The sequence below is a fragment of the Diceros bicornis genome, chromosome 5, assembly GCF_020826845.1.
Source record: "Diceros bicornis minor isolate mBicDic1 chromosome 5, mDicBic1.mat.cur, whole genome shotgun sequence".
NCBI lineage: Eukaryota > Metazoa > Chordata > Mammalia > Perissodactyla > Rhinocerotidae > Diceros > Diceros bicornis.
Genome location: NC_080744.1, coordinates 25,529,262 through 25,551,701, shown reverse-complemented (window position 1 = coordinate 25,551,701; position 22,440 = coordinate 25,529,262). Strand labels below are relative to the sequence as shown.

General features: G+C 37.4%; 1 protein-coding gene across 1 annotated transcript in view; it reads left to right on the top strand.

Annotated features, from left to right (window-relative positions):
• LOC131405801 (M1-specific T cell receptor alpha chain-like) overlaps positions 1 to 22,440 on the top strand; it is a 584,807-nt gene that overhangs the window by 172,116 nt on the left and 390,251 nt on the right. The gene's annotated exons all lie outside the window — the stretch shown is intronic.

The following is a 22,440-nucleotide window of genomic DNA, read 5'->3' as shown; positions in this document are numbered from 1 at the left end:
GATTTTATATTAAGTGTTCCTATCACACAAAATAAATAAATAAAAATTGAAAAACAGAGAGAGTGGAAGGAAACTTTTGGAGGTAATGGATATGTTTATGGATTTGATTGTAGTGAGGGTTTCACAGTGTTTATTTATCTCCAAGCACATCAAGTTGCATACACTGAATATGACCAGCTTTTTGTATGTCAATCATACCTCAATGAAATGTTTTTTTTTAAAAAATCAATACACTGTACTTCATAATATTAAAAACGTTTGCTCTTTAAAAGACACTGGTAGGAAAATAGAAACAAAAGCCACAGACTAGAAGAAAATCTTTGAAAAACATATATCTAACAAAAGACCTGTACCTAGAATATATAAAAAAAAAACTCTTAGAACTTAATAATAAGAGAAGTACTTTTAGTTTTTTTTAAATGGGTAAAAGATTTGAACAGACACTTCAGCAAAGAAAACCTATGTATGGTAAATAACCACAGGAAAAAAGGCTCAGCATTGTTAGTCATAAAGGAAATGCAAATTAAAACAATAAGATACCACTACACACCTACAAGAATGGCTAAAATAAAAATGACTGACGGTACCAAGTATCGACAAAGTTTTGGAGGAACTGCAACTCGCATACACTGCTGCCTGGAATGTAAATGGTACAATCACTCAGAAAACAGATTCACTGTTTACTAAAAATTTAAACATTCACCTACCATATAATTTAGCAATTCCACTCCTAAGTATTAACCCAAAAGAAAATAAAACTTGTCCATACAAATACTTATACATGAAATGTTCATAATAGCTTGGAAAATAGTAATTGGAAACAACCCAAAAGTCCATCAACAGGTGAATGGATAAATAAATTGTGATATAGCTACACAATGGAATACTTCTCAGCAATTGAAAGGAATGAGTCACTGATAAATGCAACAACATAGGTGAATCTCAGAATAAATATGCCAAAAGAAATCAGATGAGAGAGAGTATACGTTCTATGATTCTATTTATATAAGAATCTAGAAAATACAAACTATTCTATAGTAAGAGAAGGAAGACCGGTGATTGCCTGAGGCTGAATAGGGGTTGAAGGAATGTGGTAGGAAGGTCCACGGGACGGATTAAAACTAAGCACAAGAAATGGCATAATACCCTCATGGTCCATCCATGTTATCACCAATAGGAGGATTTCACCTTTTTCATGGCTGATTATTGTTCCTATCCATTGATAGGCACTTAGGTTGTTTCCTAGTCTTGGCTTTTGTGAATAATGCTGAAATGAACATAGAGGTGCATATATCTTTTAGAATTAGTGTTTTCATGTTCTTTGGATAAATACCAAAAAGTGGAACAGTTGGATCATATGGCATTTCTATTTTTAGTTTTTTGAGTAATCACCATACCGTTTTCCATAGTGGGTGAACCAATTTACATTCCCACTAGCAGGGTACAAGGGTTCCTTTTTCCCCACATCCTCTCCAACATTTATTATTTCTTGTCTTGTTAATAGCCATTCTGACGGGTGTGAGGTGATATCTCACTGCAGTTTTGATTTGCATTTCCCTGATAATTAATGATGCTGAACATCTTTTCTATGCCTATTGGCCATCTGTGTATGTTCTTTGGAAAAATGTCTGTTCAGATACTCTGCCCATTTTTTTATCAGGTTGTTCATTTTGTTGTTGTTGTTGAGTTGTATGAGTTCTTCATATATGTGGGATATTAACCCCTTATCAGATATATGATTTACAAATATTTTCTCCCAATTGGTAGGCTGTCTTTTCATTTTTCTGATGGTTTCCTTTGCTGTGCAGAGCTTTTTAGTTTGATGTAGTCTCATTTGTTTATATTTTCTTTTGCTTCCCTTCCCTGGGGAGATATATTCAAAAAGATACTGCTATGACTGATGTCAAACAGTGTACTGCCTATGTTTTCTCCTAGGATTTTTATGGTTTCAGGTCTTCATTCAAGTTTTTAATTCATTTTGAGTTAATTTTTGTGTATGGTGTAAGATAGCGGTCTACCTTCATTCTTTCGCAAGTAGCTATCCAGTTTTCCCAACACCATTTATTAAAGAGACTTTCCTTTCTCCACTACATGTTCTTGGATCCCTTGTCAAAAATTAGCTGTCCATAAATGTGTGGGTTTATTTCTGGGCTCTCAATTCTGTTCCGTTGATCTGTGAGTCTGTTTTTCTGCCAGTACTATACTATTTTGATTACTACAGCTCTGCAGTATATTTTGAAATCAGGGTGTGTGATACCTCCAGCTTGCTTTTTTATCAGGATTCCTTTGGCTATTCAGGGTCTTTTGTTGTTCCACATAAATTTTAGGATTCTTTGTTCTATTTTCACTAAAAGTGTCATTGAGATTTTGACAGGGATTACATTGAATCTGTAGATTGCTTTAGGAAGTATGGACATTTAATTATTTTAATTCTTCCACTCCATGAGCACATTTCCATTTCTTTGCGTTTTCTTCAATTTCTTTCAACAACACCTTATAGTTTTCAGTGTACAGGTCTTTCACTTCCTTGGCTAAGTTTATTCTAGATATCTTACTCTTTTTGTTACAATCATAAGTGTATTCTTGATTTGTCTTTCTGCCAGTTTGTTGTTAGTGTACAGAAATGCAACTGATTTTTGTGTGTTGATTTTGTACCCTGCAACTTTACTGTATTTGTTTTTTATTTGTAGTAGTTTTTTGGTGGATTCTTTAGGGTTTTCTCTATGTAAAATTAAGTCATCTGTAAATAGGGACAATTTTACTTCTTCCCTCCCAATTTTGGTAAATTGTAGCCATTTTTCTTGCCTAATTGCTCTAGCTAGGACTTCCAATATCATGTTGAATGAGACTGGTGAGAGTGGGCATCCTTGTCTTGTTCCTGTTATTAGAGGGATAGCTTTCAGTTTTTCACCATTGAGTATGATGTTGGCTGTGGATTTGCCATATGTGGCCTTTATTATGTTGAGGTATTTTCCTTTTATACCCATTTATTGAGAGTTTTTATCATAAATGGATGCTGAATCTTGTCATATACTTTCTCTGCATCTATTGAGATGATCATATGATTTTTATTCTTCATTTCATTAATGTGGTGCTTTGATTTTGATTTGTGGATGTTGAACCATCCTTACGTCCATGGAATAAATCCCACTTGATCATGGTGTATAATCCTTTTAATGCATTGTTGTATTTAATTTACTAATATTTTGTTGTGGAATTTTGCATCTATGTTCATCAGCAATATTGCCATGTAATTTTCTTTTTTTGTGTTGTCCTTGTCTGGTTTTGGTATCAGGGTAATTGTTGGCCTCATAAAATGAGTTAGGAAGCATCCTCCCTCTTCAATTTTTTGGAAGAGTATGAGAAAAATAAGTATTAAATCCTCTTTGAATGTTTAGTAGAATTCACCAGAGAAGCTGACTGGTCCTGGACTTTTGTTTTTGGGGAGGTTTCTGATTACTATTTCAATCTCCTTGTAAGTAATTGGTCTATTCAGATTCTCTGTTTCTTCTTGATGCAGTTTTGGAACGTTATATTATTCTAGGAATTTATCCATTTCTTCTAGGTTATCCAATTTGTTGGCGTATAGCTTTTCATCATCTTCTCTTATATGCCTTTGTATTTCTGTGGTATCCATTGTAATTTCTCCTCTATTGTTTCTGATTTTATTTATTTGAGCCTTCTATTTTTCTTAGTGAATGTAGCTAAGGGTTAGTCAATTTTATCTTTTCAAAGAACCAGCTCTTTGTTTCATTAATTCTTTCTATTGTCTTTTTAGTCTCCATTTCATTTATTTTCACTCTGATTTTCGTGATTATCTTCCTTTACTGATTTTGAGATTCGTTTGTTCTTCTTTTTCTATTTCCCTTAGATGTAATGTTAGACTGTTTATTTGAGATTTTTTTTGTTTCTTGAGACAGGCCTGTATTGCTATAAACTTCCCTTTAGTACCACTTTTTCCTGCATCCTGTAGATTTTGGTATGTTGTGTTTTCAATTTCATTTCTCTCGGGTATTTTTTTATGCACAATTTTTTATTGATGTTTTAATATTTTACAACATTGTGAAATTTTGAGTTGTACATTTTTGTTTGTCTATCACTATATATATGTCTCCCTTCACCCCTTGTGCCCACCCCCTACCCCCATTGCCCCTGGTGACCACAATACAGTTTTCTCTGTCCATGTGTTGGTTTATATTCCACATGTGAGTGAGATCATGCAGTGTTTGTCTTTCTCTTTCGGGCTTATTTCACTTAACATAATACCCTCCACGCCCATGCATGTTGTTGCAAATGGGATGATTTTGTCTTCTTTTATGGATGAGTAGTATTCTATTGTACATATATACCACATCTTCTTGATCCAATCATCAGTCTAGGGACACTTAGGTTGCTTCAACTTCTTGGCTATAGTGAATAATGATGAAATGAATATAGGGGTGCATGAACCTCTTTGGATTGTTGATTTCAGGTTTGTTGGATAGATTCCCAGTAGTGGGATAGCTGGATCATAGGATATTTGTAATTTTAATTCTTTGAGGAATCTCCATACCATTTTGCATAGAGGCTGCATTAGTTTGCATTCCCACCAGCTGTGTATGAGGGTTCCTGTTTCTCCACATCCTCTCCAACATTTGTTGTTTTTTGTCTTGGTGATTATAGCCATTCTAATGGGCGTGAGGTGATATCTTAGTGTTGTTTTGATTTGCATTTCCCTGATGATTAGTGATGTTGAACATCTTTTCATGTGCCTATTGGCCATCTGTATATCTTCGGAGGAGGAGTGTCTGTTCATTTCCTCTGCCCATTTTTTGATCAGGTTGGTTGTTTTTTTGTTGTTCAGTTGTGTGAGTTCTTTATATATTATGGAAATTAACCCTTTGTCAGACATATGTTTTGCAAATATTTTCTCCCAGCTGGTGGGCTGTCTGTTCATCTGGATTCTGGTTTGGTTTGTCTTGTAGAAGCTCTTTAATCTGATAAAGTCCCACTTGTTTATTTTTTCTTTAGTTTCCCTAGTCTGGGTAGGCATGCCATCCGAAAAGATTCCTTTATGACCAATGTCAAATAGTGTGTTGCCTATATTTTCTTCTATGAATTTTATACTTTCAGGTCTCACCTTCAGGTCTTTGATCCATTTTGAGTTAATTTTTGTGAATGGCTATAGCAGATGGTCCACTTTCATTTTTTTGCATGTGGCTGTCCAGTTTTCCCAACACCATTTATTGAAGAGACTGTCCTTTCTCCATTGTATGTTCTTAGTTCCTTTGTCAAAAATTAGCTGTCCGTATATGTGTGGTTTTATTTCTGGGCTTTCAATTCTGTTCCATTGATCTGTGTCTGTTTTTGTACCAGTACCATGTTGTTTTGATTACTATTGCTTTGTAGTATGTTTTGAAGTCAGGAATTGTGATGCCTCCTGCTTTGTTCTTTTTTCTTAGGATGGCTTTAGCTATTTGGGGTCTTTTGCTGCCCCATATGAATTTTAGTATTTTTTTTTCTATTTCCACAAAAATGTCATTGGGATACTGATTGGGATTGCATTGAATCTGTAGATTGCTGTAGGTAATATAGACATTTTAACTATGTTTATTCTTCCAATCCATGTGCATGAGATGTCTTTCCATTTCTTTTTTTTTTTAATTTTTTATTTATTACAGTAACATTGCTTTATAACATTGTATAAATTTCAGGTGTACAGCATTATACTTCTATATCTGCATAGATTACATCATGTTCACCACCCAAATACTAATTACAACCCATCACCACACACGTGCCAAATTATCCCTTTCGCCCTCCTCCCTCCCCCCTTCCCCTCTGGTAACCACCAATCCAATCTCTGTCTCTATGTGTTTGTTTATTGTTGTTATTATCTACTACTTAATGAAGGAAATCATATGGTATTTGACCTTCTCCCTCTACTTATTTCACTTTGCATAATACCCTCAATGTCCATCCATGTTGTCACAAATGGCTGGATTTCATCGTTTCTTATGGCTGAGTAGTATTCTATTGTGTATATATACCACATCTTCTTTATCCATTCGTCCCTTGATGGGCACTTAGGTTGCTTCCAAGTCTTGGCTATTGTGAATAATGCTGCAATGAACACAGGGGTGCATGTACCTTTACGCATTTGTGTTTTCAAGTTCTTTGGATAAATACCCAGCAGTGGAATAGCTGGATCATATGGTAGTTCTATCCTTGATTTTTTGAAGAATCTCCATACTGTTTTCCGTAGTGGCTGCACCAGTTTGCGTTCCCACCAGCAGTGTATGAGAGTTCCCTTCTCTCCACATCCTCTCCAACATATGTTGTTTCCTGTCTTGTAAATTATAGCCATTCTGACGGGCGTGAGGTGATATCTCATTGTAGTTTTGATTTGCATTTCCCTGATAGTTAATGATTTTGAACATCTTTTCATGTGTCGGTTGGCCATCTGTATATCTTCTTTGGAGAAATGTCTGTTCAGGTCTTTTGCCCATTTTTTAATTGGGTTGTTAGTTTTTTTGTTGTTGAGATGCATGAGTTCTTTATATATTTTGGAGATTAAGCCCTTATCAGATGTATGGTTTGCAAATATCTTCTCCCAATTGTTAGGTTGCCTTTGGTTTTGTTGATGGTTTCCTTTGCTGTGCGGAAGCTTTTTAGTTTGATGTAGTCCCATTTGTTTATTTTTTCTATTGTTTCTCTTGCCCGGTCAGACATGGTGCTTGAAAATATGTTGCTAAGACTGATGTCGAAGAGCGTACTGCCTATGTTTTCTTCTAGAAGTTTCATAGTTTCAGGGCTTACATTCTTTAATCCATTTGGAGTTAATTTTTGTGTATGGTGTAAGGTAAGGGTCTACTTTCATTTTTTTGCATGTGGCTATCCAGTTTTCCCAATACCATTTGTTGAAGAGACTTTCTTTTCTCCATTGTATGTTCTTGGCTCCTTTGTCAAAGATTAGCTGTCCATAGATGTGTGGGTTTATTTCTGGGCTTTCGATTCTATTCCATTGATCTGTGTGTCTGTTTTTGTGCCAGTACCATGCTGTTTTGGTTACTATAGCTTTGTAGTATATTTTGAAATCAGGGAGTGTGATACGTCCAGCTTTGTTCTTTTTTCTCAGGATTCCTTTAGCTATTCGGGGTCTTTTGTTGTTCCATATACATTTTAGGATTCTTTGTTCTATTTCTGTGAAAAATGTTGTTGGAACTTTGATAGGGATTGCAATGAATCTATAAATGGCTTTAGGAAGTATGGACATCTTAACTATGTTAATTCTTCCAATCCAAGAGCACGGAATATCTTTCCATTTCTTTGTGTCTTCTTCAATTTCTTTCAGAAATGTTTTATAGTTTTCCGTGCACAGCTCTTTCACCTCTTCGGTTAAGTTTATTCCTAGGTATTTTATTCTTTTTGTTGCAATTGTAAATTGGGTGGTATTCTTAATTTCTCTTTCTGCTACTTCGTTGTTAGTGTATAGAAATGCAACTGATTTTTGTATGTTGATTTTGTATCCTGCAACTTTACCATATTCGTTTATTACTTCTAAAAGTTTTCTGGTGGATTCTTTAGGGTTTTCTACATATAAAATCATGTCATCTGCAAATAGTGACAGTTTCACTTCTTCCTTTCCAATTTGGATCCCTTTTATTTGTCTTTCCATTTCTTTATGTCATCATTGATTTCTTTCAATAATGTCTTGTAGTTTTCATTGTATAGGTCTTTCACCTCCTTGGTAAGATTTATTCCTAGATATTTTATTCATTTTGATGCCATTGTAAATGGTATTATCTTTTTGAGCTCTCTTTCTGTTAGTTCATTATTAGCATACAGAAATGCAACTGATTTTTGTAGATTGATTTTGTACCCTGCAACTTTGCTGTAGTTGTTGATTATTTCTAATAGTTTTCCAATGGATTCTTTAGGGTTTTCTATATATAAAATCATGTCATCTGCAAATAGTGAGAGTTTCACTTCTTCCTTGCCTGTTTGGATTCTTTTCATTCCTTTTTCTTACTTAATTGCTCTGGCCAAAGCCTCCAGTAGTATGTTGAATAGGAGTGGTGATAGTGGGCAGCCCTACCTAGTTCTTGTTCTCTGATGAATGGCTTTCAGTCTTTCCCATTGAGTATGATGTTGGCTGTGGGTTTGTCATAAATAGCCTTTATTATGTTGAGGTACTTTCCTTCTATACCCATTTTGTTGAGAGTTTTTATCATAAATGGATGTTGTATCTTGTCAAATGCCTTCTCTGCATCTATTGAGATGACCATGTGGGTTTTGTTCTTTGTTTTGTTGATATGGTGTATCACGTTGATTCATTTGCTGATGTTGAACCATCCCTGCATCCCAAGTATAAATCCCACTTGATCATGGTGTATGATCTTTTTAATGTATTGCTGTATTCAGTTTGCCAATATTTTGTTGAGGATTTTTGCATCTATGTTCATCAGTGATATTGGCCTGTTATTTTCCTTCTTTGTATTGTGTTTGTCTGGCTTTGGTATCAGCATGATGTTGCCCTCATAGAATGATTTAGGAAGTGTTCCATCTTCCTCTATTTTTTGAATCGTTTGAGAAGGATGGGTATTAAATCTTCTTTGAATGTTTGGCAAAATTCACTGGAGAAGCCATCTGGTCCTGGACTTTTATTTTTTGGGAGGTTTTTGATTACTCTTTCAATCTCTTTACTTGTAATTGGTCTATTCAGATTCTTCATTTCTTCTTGGTTCAGTTTTGGGAGGTTGTATGAGTCTAAGAATTTATCCATTTCTTCTAGATTGTCCAATTTGTTGGCATATAATTTCTCATAGTATTCTCTTATAATTCTTTGTATTTGCATGGTATCCATTGTAATTTCTCCTCTTTCATTTCTAATCTTATTTACTTGAGATTTTTCTCTTGTTTTCTTAGTAAATCTGGCTAAGTCTTTGTCAATTTTGTTTATCTTCTCAAAGAACCAACTCTTTGTTTCATTAATCCTGTTTTTTTTTTTTTTTGGTCTCAATTTCATTTATTTCTGCTCTGATTTTTAATATTTCTCTTCTTCTGCTGACTTTAGGCTTTGTTTATTCTTCTTTTTCTAGTTCTGTTAGGTGTAATTTAAGGTTGCTTATTTGGGCTTTTTCTTGTTTATTAAGGTGGGCTTGTATCGCTATGAGTTTCCCTCTCAGGACCACTTTTGCTACATCCCATGTGGTTTGGTATGGCATATTTTCATTTTCGTTTGTTTCCAGATAGTTTTTTATTTCTCCTTTAATTTCATCAATGATCCATTGGTTGTTCAGTAGCATGTTGTTTAATTTCCACATTTTTGTCACTTTCCCAGTTTTTTTGTGTGGTTGATTTCCAGTTTCATAGCATTATGGTCTTAAAAGATGCTTGTTATGATTTCAATCTTCTTAAATTTATTGAGGCTTACTTTGTTTCCCAACACATGGTCTATCCTTGAGAATGTTCCATGCGTGCTTGAGAAGAATGCGTAGTCAGCTGTTTTTGGATGGAGTGCTCTGTATATGTCTACTAGGTCCATCTCGTCCAGTTTTTCATTTAAGTCCACTATTTCTTTATTGACTTTTTGTCCAGATGATCTATCCATTGATGTAAGTGGGGTATTAAGATCCCCTACTATTATTGTGTTGTTGTTAATGTCTCCTTTTAGGTTTGTTAATAGTTGCTTTATGTACATTGGTGCTCCTATGTTGGGTGTATATATATTTATAAGTGATATGTCTTCTTGGTGAAGTGTCCCTTTTATCATTATATATTTCCCTTCTTTGTCTCTCTTAACCTGTTTTATCTTGAAGTCTACTTTGTCTGATGTGAGTATGGCAACACCTGTTTCTTTTGTTTGCCATTACCTTGGAGTATTGTCTTCTATCGTTTCACTCTGAGCCTGTGCTTGTCTTTAGAGCTGAGATGTGTTTCCTGGAGGCAGCATATTGTTGGGTCTTGCTTTTTAATCCATCCTGCCACTCTGTATCTTTTGATTGGAGAGTTCAATCCATTTACATTTTGGGTAATTATTGATATATGATGGCTTAAAGTTGCTGTTTTGTCACTTATTTTACAGTTCTTTTGCATTTCCTTTGTTTCTTTTCCCATTTGTTTTGGACTTCCAATTCAGTTTGGTTGTTCTGTCTTATAACTCTTCTAGTTTTATTTTTGTTTATCATATGTGATTTTGTTTTGATTATTTGTTTAGTGGTTTCCTTGAGGCTTTTAAAAAAAATCTTGTGTATGAGATAGTCCATTATCTGATGGCCTCTTATTTCCTTATACTAAGTCAATTCAATCACTTTCCTCTTCCCCTTCTAAGTCTTTCTTGTTATACCTTATTCTATCTTGTGTTGTGGGTGTGTGTTTACAGTGATGAGGTTATATTTATTTTTAGTGAATTCCTTCTTTTGATCTTTGATTTTGGTATTTAAGTGCTTGCTAACCTATTCCGGTATACAAAATTTTTCTGATTTTTGTATACCTATTTTTCTCCTTTCTCCAAGCTCTGTATTCCTTTTCTTTTCTTTTTTTCAGGCCTGAGGGCCTTCTTGATTATTTCTTGTAGTGGTGGTCTTGTGGCTATGAACTCCCTTAGCTTTTGTTTATCTGGGAGAGTTACTACTTCTCCATCATATTTGAAGGGTATTTTTGCTGGATAGAGTATTCTTGGCTAAAAGTTTTTGTCTTTCAGTATTTTGAACATATCTTTCCAGTCTCTCCCAGCCTGTAAAGTTTCTGTTGAGAAATCTGCTGAGAGCCTGATGGGAGTTTCTTTGTACGTTATTTTTTGTTTTTGTCTAGCTGCCCTTAATATTGTTTCTTTGTCATTGACTGTGGCCAGCCTTACCACTACATGTCGTGGAGTGGGCCTTTGCCTGTTGATGTATTTAGGTGACCTATTGGCTTCACTTACTGGTATTTCCTGCTCCTTCCCCAGATTTGGGAAGTTCTCAGCTATTATTTCTTTGAATAGGCTCTCTGTTCCTCTTTCCCTCTCTTCTCCCTCAGGAATACTTATAATTCTTATGTTACATTTTCTAATAGAGTCAGATATTTCTCAGAGACTTTCTTCATTTCTTTTTAGTCTTAGTTCTCTCTCCTCTTCCATCTGGGACATATCTGTATTCCTATCCTCTATAATGCTAATTCTTTCCTCCATATTGTCAGCTCTGTTCTTTAAGGATTCCAGATTCTCCTTTTTCTCCTCCATTGTGTTCTTCATCTCCATCAGTACTTGTTGGTTTTTCTTTATGATTTCAATCTCTTTTGTGAAGAAACTCCTAATCTCATTGAATTGTTTGTCTGTCTTGTCTCGTATTTCATTGAGTTTTTTTATGATAGCTATTTTGAAATCTCTGTTGTTTAGGTTATGGATTTCTGTGTCTTCAGGGTTGGTTTCTGGGTGCTTGTCATTTTCCTTCTGTTCTGGTGATTTCATGTACCTTTGCATTGTGGTTCCTGTATTGGCTTTGTTTTTCCTCATCCTGGAAATGTCTGGTTGCAATTTCCACCCACTGCCACTGTGTGGGAGTTAAGGGCTGTGTAATATGAGCCCCCTGCTCTCTGCCCTGGCTTCTAGGTGCGATCTGCTGGCAGTTTGGTCTGGTCTGGTCAGCTGAGCTGCAGTGTCTGGCATGCGGGGAGCGGAGGGGCTCTCTCTTTTGCCCGCTGGGTCTCTGGCATGGAGGGCTTCTTGCTCACCCCTTTTTATCTGCTCTCCTGGGGTGCTCAGATGTTGATGGTACCCCTGTAGCAGTTCTGAGTCCTCTGCATAGGAGTTTCTCACTGGCTGAGAGAGCCCAAAGAGATACGGTTTCCCTGCAGATGTCCGCCCCTCCCCCCTCTCTGGGAGCCGAGTGGACCAGGATCGCTGACCTGATGGGGAGAGAAAGGAGTTCTCCTTACCTCTCCCCACTTCCTCTGGGATCCCAGCACGTTCCGCTTTCAGATGTGCAGCAGTGTGGATCATTCTAATCTTGCTTTTCACTGTCTAGGAGTCCATTGTTGGTCTGTAACTGTTCCTTTTGATGTATCTTATCAGAGGAAGAGTTTATGGGAAAGCTCACTCCGCCATGACACTGACGTCACTCCTATTTTTGATTTCTCTTTTGATTTCCTCATTGATCCAACAGTTGCTCAGTAGCATGTTGTTTAGTTCCCACATATTTGGGATTTTTCCACCTTTCTTCTTGTAGTTGATTTCTAGTTTCATACCATTGTGGTCAGAAAAAAATGCTTGATATGATTTCAATCTTAAATTTATTGAGACTTTTTTTTTTCCCTACATATGGTCTATCTTTGAGAATATTCCATGTGCACTCGAGAAGAATTTGTATTCTGCTGCCTTTGGATGGAATGTTCTTTATATATATATCTATTAAGTCCATCTGGTCTCATGTTTCATTTAAGGTTGATGTTTCCTCTTTAACTTTCTGTCTGGATGATCTATCCATTGATGTAAGTAGGGTATTAAATTCCCTACTATTATTGTGTTGCTCTCAATTTCTCCCTTCATGTCAGTTAATAATTGCTTTATATATTTTGATATACATATGTTAGGTGCATATATGTTAATAACTGTTATGTCTTCTTTATGGATTGTCCTCTTTATCATTATATCATGTTCATCTTTGTTTCTTGTTATCATTTTTGGCTTGAAGTCTATTTTGTCTTATAAAAGTATGGCTACATCTATTTTCTTTTGGTTGCCAGTTGCTTGGAGTATCATCTTCCATCCCTTCATTTTGAACCTGTTTGTCTTTAGAGCTGAGATGGGTCTCTCGGAGTCATCATATTGTTGGGTCTTGGTTTTGAATCCATCCAGCCTTTCTGTGTCTTTTGATTGGTGAATTCAATCCATTTACCTTTAGGTGATTATTGATATATGAGGACATAATTCTGTCATTTTCTCTTTTGTTTTCTGGTTGCTTTATATCTCCATTGTTTCTTTTTCCTTGTGTTTCTGTCTGTGATTTCAGTTTAATGGTTTTCTATGATATCCTTCTCAGTTTCCTCTTTTTTATGTTTTGTGATTCCATTCTGAACTTTTGTTTTGTGGCTACCATGTGATTTGTATAAAAGGTCTTATAGATAAGATAGCCCCTTTTCTGCTGATACCATCTTATCTTCATTTGCCTATGCAAGTTCCATTCTTTTCCTCTTCCCCTTCTATGTTTTCGTTGTCACAAATCAGCCCTTTTTGTTTAGTGAGTTCATTTCCAAAATGAAGTGGTTATAGTTATTTTTAATGCTTCCTTTCCCTTTAACCTTCATGCTATAATTAAGTGTATATTGTCCTATTCTGATACAGATTTATAATTTTCTGATTCTGTCTATTTATTTATAACCTTTCTCAATGCTTCGTATACCTTTCCCTTTTGGTTTCAGGTAGCAGGACTCCTTTGAAGATTTCTTGTAAGTCAAGTCTAGTGGCAGTGAACTGACTCCCCTTTGTTGTTTTGTTTGTTTGTTTTTTGTTTGTTTATTTGTTTTATCTGGGAAAGCCTTTATGTCTCCTTCATATCTGAAAGATAACTTTGCTGTATAGAGTATCCATAGCTAATAGTTTTTATCTTTCAATATTTTGAATATAGCTTTCCACTTTTTCCTGACCTGTTGGGTTTCTGCTGAAGAATCCACTGACAGCCTAATAGGGCTTCCTTTGTAGGTTCTTTTCTTTTGCTCCCTGGCTATTTTAATATTCTTTCTTTGTCATTGATTTTTTACAGTTTTATTATCAAGTGTCTTGGGGAAGGATTTTTGCATTGATATAATTGGGTGTTGTATTAGCTTCACAAGTTTGCATACGCAGTTCCTTCCTCAGGTTTGGGAAATTCTCAGCTATTATTTCTTTAGATAAGCTCTCTGCTCCTTTCTCTCTCTCTTCTACTGGGATACCCAGTATCCTTATGTTGACCTCTCTAATGGAGTCAGCTAATTCTCATAGAATTTCTACATTTTTCTTAAGTCTTAGTTCTCTCTCTTCTTCTACCTACATCATTTCTAGGTTTCTATCTCTGAACTCCCTAATTCTCTCTTCCATATGATCTACTCTATTTCCAATGCTTTCTAATGCAGTTCATCTCATTTATGGAGATCTTCAGCTCCTCAATTTCTGTTTGATTCTTTTTTAGAGTTTCATTCTCTTTGGTAAAGTATCCTTCTATTCACTGATTTTTTTTCCTGAGCTCATTGAACTGAATTTCTGAGTTTTCTTGTGATTCATTGAGTTTCTTCATGACAGCTATTTGAAATTCTTCATCAGTTAGATCACAATCTTCCATGACTTTATGTTTGGTTCCTGGAGAATTGTTTTCCTTTTGTAATGCCATGGTACTGTGGCTTTTGTGGTGCTTGGTGAGTTATTCCTCAGCCAGTGCACTTGTGTTTTATTTATGTATAGGTTTGTTTTGATTCAAACTTTCAACTGCTTGGAGATTAGAAGGCTTTCCTTTTTTTTTCAGTAGTTCGTTCTATAGTGCTAGTTTTTGGTTTCTCTTACCTGAGCTCTCTCTGAGGATCTGCACATTCTACCCTCCACCACATCTATTTGAGGTGTCATGGGTACTGTCATCATTGCTGCTTGCACTTCTGGGGATCACTGATGACTTGCTGTTGCTCATGTCATTGTGGTCACTGGCTTTGTCCCTGGGTGCACAGAGTTGGCTGATGTCTACGATGCCCTGGGTAAAGCTCCATTTCTGTGGTGGGGGAGAAAAGGAGGGTGGGAAGGGAGCCTCATAGACGGAACATCATATCAGCCATTGCCTGTTACTTTGTGGCCACAGGCACCACTGCAGTTGTGATGTAGGAGCCCTCTGCCCACCTCCACCACTGCTACTAAGCTCCCAGCCCAGGCTGGAGGTCCCAGGATCATGGGGTTCCACATCCACTGCTGCTCTGCATCCTGTGGCCACAGGTGCCACCACGGCTGGCTGGCTGGAGTTGCACATGTGCCTTTACTGCTGCCCACCGAGTTCTCTGTGGCTGGGGGCCACTGGCTTAGCCATCACAGTTGGAGATCCAGGATTCTTGGCTCTGCCTCTGCTGTTCCCCCATTTAGCCTCCTCTATGTGCTTCCATTTACCAACCTTGTATGTACTGATGTGTGGATCTTTCCAGCATCCTGGTGTGTTGTGCAATGTAGCCTTTGATCGGTTATGGATGTTTTCTTGCTGTAGATTGAAGGAGAAAGACAAAAGGACCCTCACACACCACCATGATGATGACATCTCCACTGTATAATTTTATATATATGTTGTTTATTATTTGTCACGTATGCCTCAATAAAGCAGTTCTTTTAAAGACTGAAATCAAGAGTAGACAGAGCTAAATATTGAAAAATAATTAATCGGTACTAGAAAGAGTAGAATTTTTCACTTTCTCTTAGTTGTGAAGCAGAAACTCTTTCAACCATGCAAGGGTAACAGGATATTTTCCCTGTCTCATAACTAACAGCATACTTTGTTGCAATAAATAGATGTATCTCATATATAAAATAATTCTAGAAAAGTCATCCATTATGCAACATTTCTCAGCCTGGCCAAAGGGTGGCAGTGTTTAAATAGTATTTGACTTAGGTTTGTGCAGTGCTGAGCAAGCAGGAAACCAGGTCTGGTCTCTGACTGGTGCACTCTCCCACACCAATAAGAGATCACTGAGCTAAAGAAATCTCTATTGGAGAAAATCTGATTTGGCTGTGTTTTCTGAGGAACCAAGGCATGGAGACTCTTCTGCAAGTACTCCTAGGGATACTGGAGTTGCAGGCAGCCTGTGAGTATGTGGCTAGTTTAGCAGAGTCAGGAGATGATGACAGCTTTCTAAGGGCAGGAACTAAATCATCTTCCATCCTGGGAAGGCCCTTTTGAGAGCCAAATACACATTGAAAAAACAGCCAATATTCTATGTTGATGTGATTTCATCCCTACGATGAGCATGAAGATCTTAGGTGGGTCTCCTGTGTTTTCTTTTCGTTGTCTTTTTGACCAGTGGTCAGTAGCCGAGAAGTGGAGCAGAGTCCACAGTCCCTGATCATCCAAGAGGGAGAAGATTTTATCATAAACTGTAATTCGTCAAAGACTTTATATGCCTTTCACTGGTACAGGCAAAAGCACGGTGAAGATTTGATCTCCTTGATGGTGTTATGGAAAAGTGGAGAATAAAAGAGTCATGAAAAAATAACTGCCAACTTGGATGAGACAAAGCAGCAAGGTTACCTGCATATCACAGCCTCCCAGCCCAGCCACTCAGGCATCTACCTCTGAGGAGCAGAGACACAGAGATCTCCAGACCTCTACAGGCTGTCCTCAAACATGCAGCTGAGCCACAGATGCTCTCCTAAAACAAGGCTTCTGAGGAGTGGCTGGGACACTTGCAAGATGAGAAGCATGAGGAAAATGCAATTGTCTCATTGCACAAAAAGGTGGTTAGGCGTGAGAGTAGAGGAAGCTATGCCTTTATTCCCAAATTTAATTTGACTTTTTGTCTGGATAATTGTTACTTTTTAATATGTAGAACCTCAAATTGGGATAATAATGGCATGAATTCCAGTGATTTTTGCAATAACTGTGCACAAATCTTGTGTTTTTATTGTCCCAAAGAAACTCTTCCCATTCTGCTACACACTCACCTTGTTGATAGAAAGAAATTCTGAGTTATTTATTAGGTTCCTTATGGCATATTAAGACTGTTCCATGAGTATTGGAACAGCAATATTGTCACACTGGGAGGAGTCAAGGGCAATACTTTTCTCTGAGTTTATATTATAAATATAGAGATAGACAAATAGATGGACAGATAGATGGGGGGAGTGAGAGACGTAGATCAATACCTAATCCAGTCTTAGACTGGCCTTCACTTCCCCAACAACATGGCCTCACCTGTTCTCACTGCCCATGGGCTGCAGCCACACCCAGTTGGCCCCTCAGCTCCAATGTATCTTCAAAAAGAAACAAATCATATTGAGTCCTATGGCAGAGCTCATCTTGTGGACTTTTTTTTTTACCTGTCTTATTGTCCTTGATAAAAGATCAGAACTTAGGGCCAGATGTAGCTGAACTGGGACATGTAGGATTTTGTCTTTAGTCCTTCATCATCCCTGCACCTTATGTGCCTCCCTCCCGTCTGCTGCTCCTGCTTTTCCCCAGCCTCTGGTGCTGCTCTGTGACCTGTCAGCGCTCCTTCTGCCCACCCAAAGCCTAATATTTCTACCCACTGAATTCATTTCCAAAATCTTCTCTCACTTTATTGATTCCATATCCATTTCCCAACTCAATCTCTAATATGGAATGGTCCATAACCTAACCTACACTCTAGATTAACTCTTGTGGATTGTTTGTATTTGAAAAGGGAATGCTAGAGGAGAGTCAAAAGAAGTTGCCTCAAATGGTGCATTTTTAGCTACTGTAACAATTGGCTAGGAAGGATGTTTCATGGTAAAATGATTTTTCCCACACTTATAAACCACAGTACAGGCCGTTGGCCTGTGCGCAGGGCAGTTCCCATGGGCAAGGCTGCAAGCACCATACTGTAAGCATTTTTTAAAAAATACATTTTTATTCAAATTTGTTCAGAAGGATAATATAATTCAGAAAGGAAAAAGGATAAAGATCTTATTGCTTGACACTACACATAATTTACAGCATCTGTTATCTAAGATAGACATCAATTACATAATAATCATTGCAGTAAATATGTACAAGCCACAGCATTTAAAGAACCATATCCACTTAGATTTATACTGGATAAGAACCATATCATTATTGGATATTATTGTCTTCATTTTACTGATGAGAAAACTGAGCATCAGAAAATATTCCCATCAAGGAATATTTTTGAGAAGCTGAGCTGTGGGGAAGCACATTGGAGGCCACAGCCGCTCCAGAGGTACAGAGGCCACTCGCCTATCGTGTGGCGAGTCCTCACCTCTGCCCACTTCCTTTCGTAGGCGCCACTGAGCAAGTTTTCTCATGGTCACTGTCCACTGACTTGGATCCTGGAGGCAGCTCCTGCTCTCACTTCTGCAAAATGCATATTAGAAAATGATGGAAAGTGGGTCACTCTGTTCCTCTCCGTACCAGGTAACCGAGCTAGATATTTTTTGATTCCCAAATCTCTCCCCTGGGACAACATATACAGCCCTGGAGCTGTATCAGTAAGGCTAATGTAAGTGTTCTGAGCACATTTAAGGTAGGCTAGGCTAAGCTATGATGTTTGGTATGTTGGGTATATTAAATGCATTTTCAGTTTAATATATTCAACTTATAATGAGTTTATCAGGATGTAACCCCATTGCAACTCGAGGAAGATCTGTATATCAGTCTTCTTAGCAACCTCAGTGTTTTTAAAATTTCCCTACAAATTACTTTTAACAACCTGGAAGAGTGAGGCTGCATTCTTGGAGGCCTGGGAGATACAGTTCCCTATATATATGAAATTTCTATGCAATTTCATGTTCTATCTTTAAAATTCATGTGTTACATTATATTCTGTACTTTATACTCATTTGTTTCAGTATACAAAAAGAAAATGTTTTAAATTGATGATCCAGTAATGTATGCTAGTCTATCCCAGTGCTTGATGCAACCCTTCATACACTGCTACCTGGCCTGTTCTCCATTAGGAGATAGAAATATATTGCTAGAATTCTCAAGGTAATGGGGATGCTTTCAGGGCTGAGACAGCGGGTCTCATGGAGAACTGGAACAATGGCTCATCATCGCTGTGACTGAAACAGCAACCGTGATGGTTACAGGGGGCAACAGACCTAGTGATGAACTTCTCACCCTGTCATCTCTGTGCCTCCCACATTCCATTAAGAGATTCTCAGATTAATGCAAATTTGTTTTTATCTAAATGAACAAGTTTTGGTTCTTTATTTATTCTGTTTGGTTTTTCTTTTAAAAAATGCATTTATCCAATAAAATATTGCAGTCATTAGAAAAGAAAGAAAAAAAGAAATGTAAAGCTATCAGTATTTTTGCTTGGTAGAGGGTAGCAATTCATATTAAGAAACATACTCAGTACATAGTAGGAATAGGGAAGAAGTAAAGTAAATACACACAGAAGTAAATCTAGGGCAAACCTGGACCTAAAATTAACATTTATACCAGAGGAAGAAAAGACACTCAGGAAAACAAAATAGATTTCCCTGCTCTCCTGAGTCTGAGGAGCACAGCGGGATATAAAGCAGATACTTTGGTCGGTACGTGGTGGAAGCTCATTGTCCTAAATCAGGACTGAAGCTACAAGGCGTTGCTCAGGCACTCAGCCCAGATCCTGGGCATTTGAAACTCCAAGTCGCCAGATCATTTTTCTTCTCAAAAACAAAACTTCCCCTCTAAAATTCCATTTTGAGAAAATGATGTTTTCTTGTTATTCAAAGTTTTATTTGCTTCTTTAAAAAAAGTTGGAGTGTTCACATCACTGTGTTAACAAGCATCGGTGACCTCCTTCTTCCTGCATCGTCTCCGTGAGGATCCTTTTCTCTATCTGTTCTTGTCTCTGCCTTTCACATTAAGGTAAATTTTTCAAATGTCTAGTGATCCCAGATGCTCATTCATACTTAGTGGGGTACAAATCTGGGATTTGAGCAAAGGAAAATGGCTCTGGTTCCTCTGTTCTGTCTCACTTCACTCTCAACCGAGCCTGGTAGCCCAGTCTCTTAAGCCTCTTTATTTAACATCTTCAGAAAAATAAGAATTTTTCCCACATAAGCAGTTGGGAAGGAGTGGACACCTGACTTTTCCAGGTCAGGATGGGAGATCTGAGAGTATAATTGTACTTTATACTTTATATGTTCTGTTAAAAGGCCCCCTACCCCCATCCCTCACTCTGATCTTCTAAAGTATCAAATGTCCTAATTCTTGAGACTTTCTGGGCACCTGGACTTTTGTTGGCATTTCCCTCTGTGGGCTCTTAGGATTCAACTCTCTTCAGTTGGCTAAGCCAGTTACCACTTGAGATTCACTCTCAATTTCCAAAACATCTCACCTGCTGTCATCCCTTGCCTGTTCTATATGTCCTAAGGGGTTCATAACTTTTTAAAAATTTTTTTGCTCTCATTTCAGTGGGTTCTCAGAAAGGGACAGAGAAAAAATATGTCTTCAATTCACCATGCTTAATCATGTCTAGCTTTCACTAGCTTTCCACAGAGATGTTATAAGATGCCCAGGGGCAGAGTTCCTGTCTGTCTTGTTCATGTCTCTATATTTCCCTAGCAGATAGTGGGCAGCCAATAAGTCTTTATCAAATGAATGAGAGAAACAGAATCATTAAAAAAAGAAAGAAAGAAAGAAAAACCCTCTCCAATAGCGGCACGAAAGGACAGCAATCCAGTGAGTAACCACAAGGGGGCAGTGTCTCCAGTCACAGTTAACCAAGATTAGCTCAAAACAGAGAGAAATCTCGTTAAAGATCAGATTGGCTGGTACACAGAACATATGTTTTAACATGACACTAGTATTTACAGTGTTACTCTAAGCCCAGAGAAGTTTCTTGAAGCAAAAACCCTTTTAGGAAATAATTCTTTGCTGAAGGACTTGTGATGGGGGTGCTCCTTGAAGGTTTATTAATAATCCCATGGATACAGCTGACGTGTGACTCTTGGGGTTTCTGAGTCCTGCACAGAGAATTCTAAAGGGGTGGAAATTCTGTCAGGGCAGGGGGTGAGGTTTTATCCAGGTTTATGAAAAGAGAGAAATAGAAGGAGAAAAGCTAGAGAAGGAGGGAGGAAAGGAAAAAGCACAGAGGCAGTGCTGGGGAGTTAGAGAATAGAGTGTCCATCGCAGCTCTGAGAAAGGTGCTCTGAAAATGATTTTGAATACCTTCTTTTGTCTTTCTAAACAGGGGTGAGTGGCCAACAGCTGAATCAGAGTCCTCAGTCTGTGTCCATCCAGGAAGGAGAGGACGTCTATATGAACTGCAATTCCTCAAGCACATTCAACACATTGCAGTGGTACAAGCAGGATGCTGGGGAAGGCCTTGTCCCCTTGACAAACTTGTATAAGGCTGGCGAATTGACCAGAAATGGGAAACTGGTTGCTCAGTTTGGTGGAACAAGACAGGACAGCTTCCTGAACATTTCAGCCTCTGAGCCTAAAGATGCAGGCACCTACTTTTGCGCTGGAGCACAGTGCTCCCCAGGCACCTGCAGCCTGCACTCAAACTTACAAGTGGGACCCCAGCCACTGTGCTGCCTCAGGATCCTGCTCCTCTTGGCATGAAATGTGGTTGTGCACGCAACTCATGCCCCCTGCCCTTCCATTACTGCAAACTCGCATGTATCAAGGCTTTATCTTCCAAAGACTGTGCTCTTGCTTAATGAACACAACTCTTTTTTAATGTATATAATAGATTTACTTACTCATTTTGTCAGGATATAAGCAGAAATGATCAGTACACTATCACAGTAGATTTAAAACATTTCTCTTAGAAAGTGGATAGATATCCATGGAATAGAATTGAGAGTTCAGGAATAAACCCATACACCTATAGCCAATTGATTTTCAAAAAAGGTGCTAAGACATTTCAACGGGAAAATGGTGCTGGGACAAATGGATAGCCACATGCAAAAGAGTACACACATTTACAAAAATTAACTCAAATGGATCAAGACCTACATGTAAGAGCTAAAACTATAAACACTCAGAAGAAAATAAAGGTGAAATATTGGTGACCTTAGACTATGCAAAAGTTTCTTAGATATGACACCGAAAGCATAAGCAACCAAAGAAAAAATAGATAAATGGAATGTCATCAAAATTAAAAACTTTTGTGCATCAAAGGTCACAAAATTTTCCACAAATGAAAGTGAAAAGGCAACCCACAGAATGGAAGACTGTGTTTGCAAATCATATATATGATAAGGCTATGTATTGAGACGATATAAAAAATAATTTACAACTAAACAATAAAAAGACAAATACCAATTTAAAAATCGGCAAAGGATTTGAAAAGTTATTGCTCCAAAGAAGATCTACAAATGGCCCAAAAGCACACTAAAAGATTTCAACATCATTATTCATTAGGTAAAAGCAAATTAAAACCACAGTGAGATACCACATCACACCAACTAGGATGGCCATAGTTAAAAAAAAAAAAGGAAAACAATTAGTGTTGGTGAGAATGTGGGGAAATCTGAACCCTCATACACTACTGGTAGGAATATTACATGGTGTAGCCAATTTGGAAAACAGTTTGGCAGTTCCTCGAATGGTTAAACATATAAATTACCATTTGACACAGCAATTACACTCCTAGGTATCTACCTAAGAGAATTAAAAACACGTTTGCAAAAATTTGTATACAATGTTCATAGCAGCATGATTGTTAACAGCCAAAAGTTGGAAACAACCCAAGTGTCCATCCACTGATGAATGGATACAAGATGTGGCATATCCACATTCTCAAATTATATTGCATTATATCCATATTAAAATTATGTCAAAT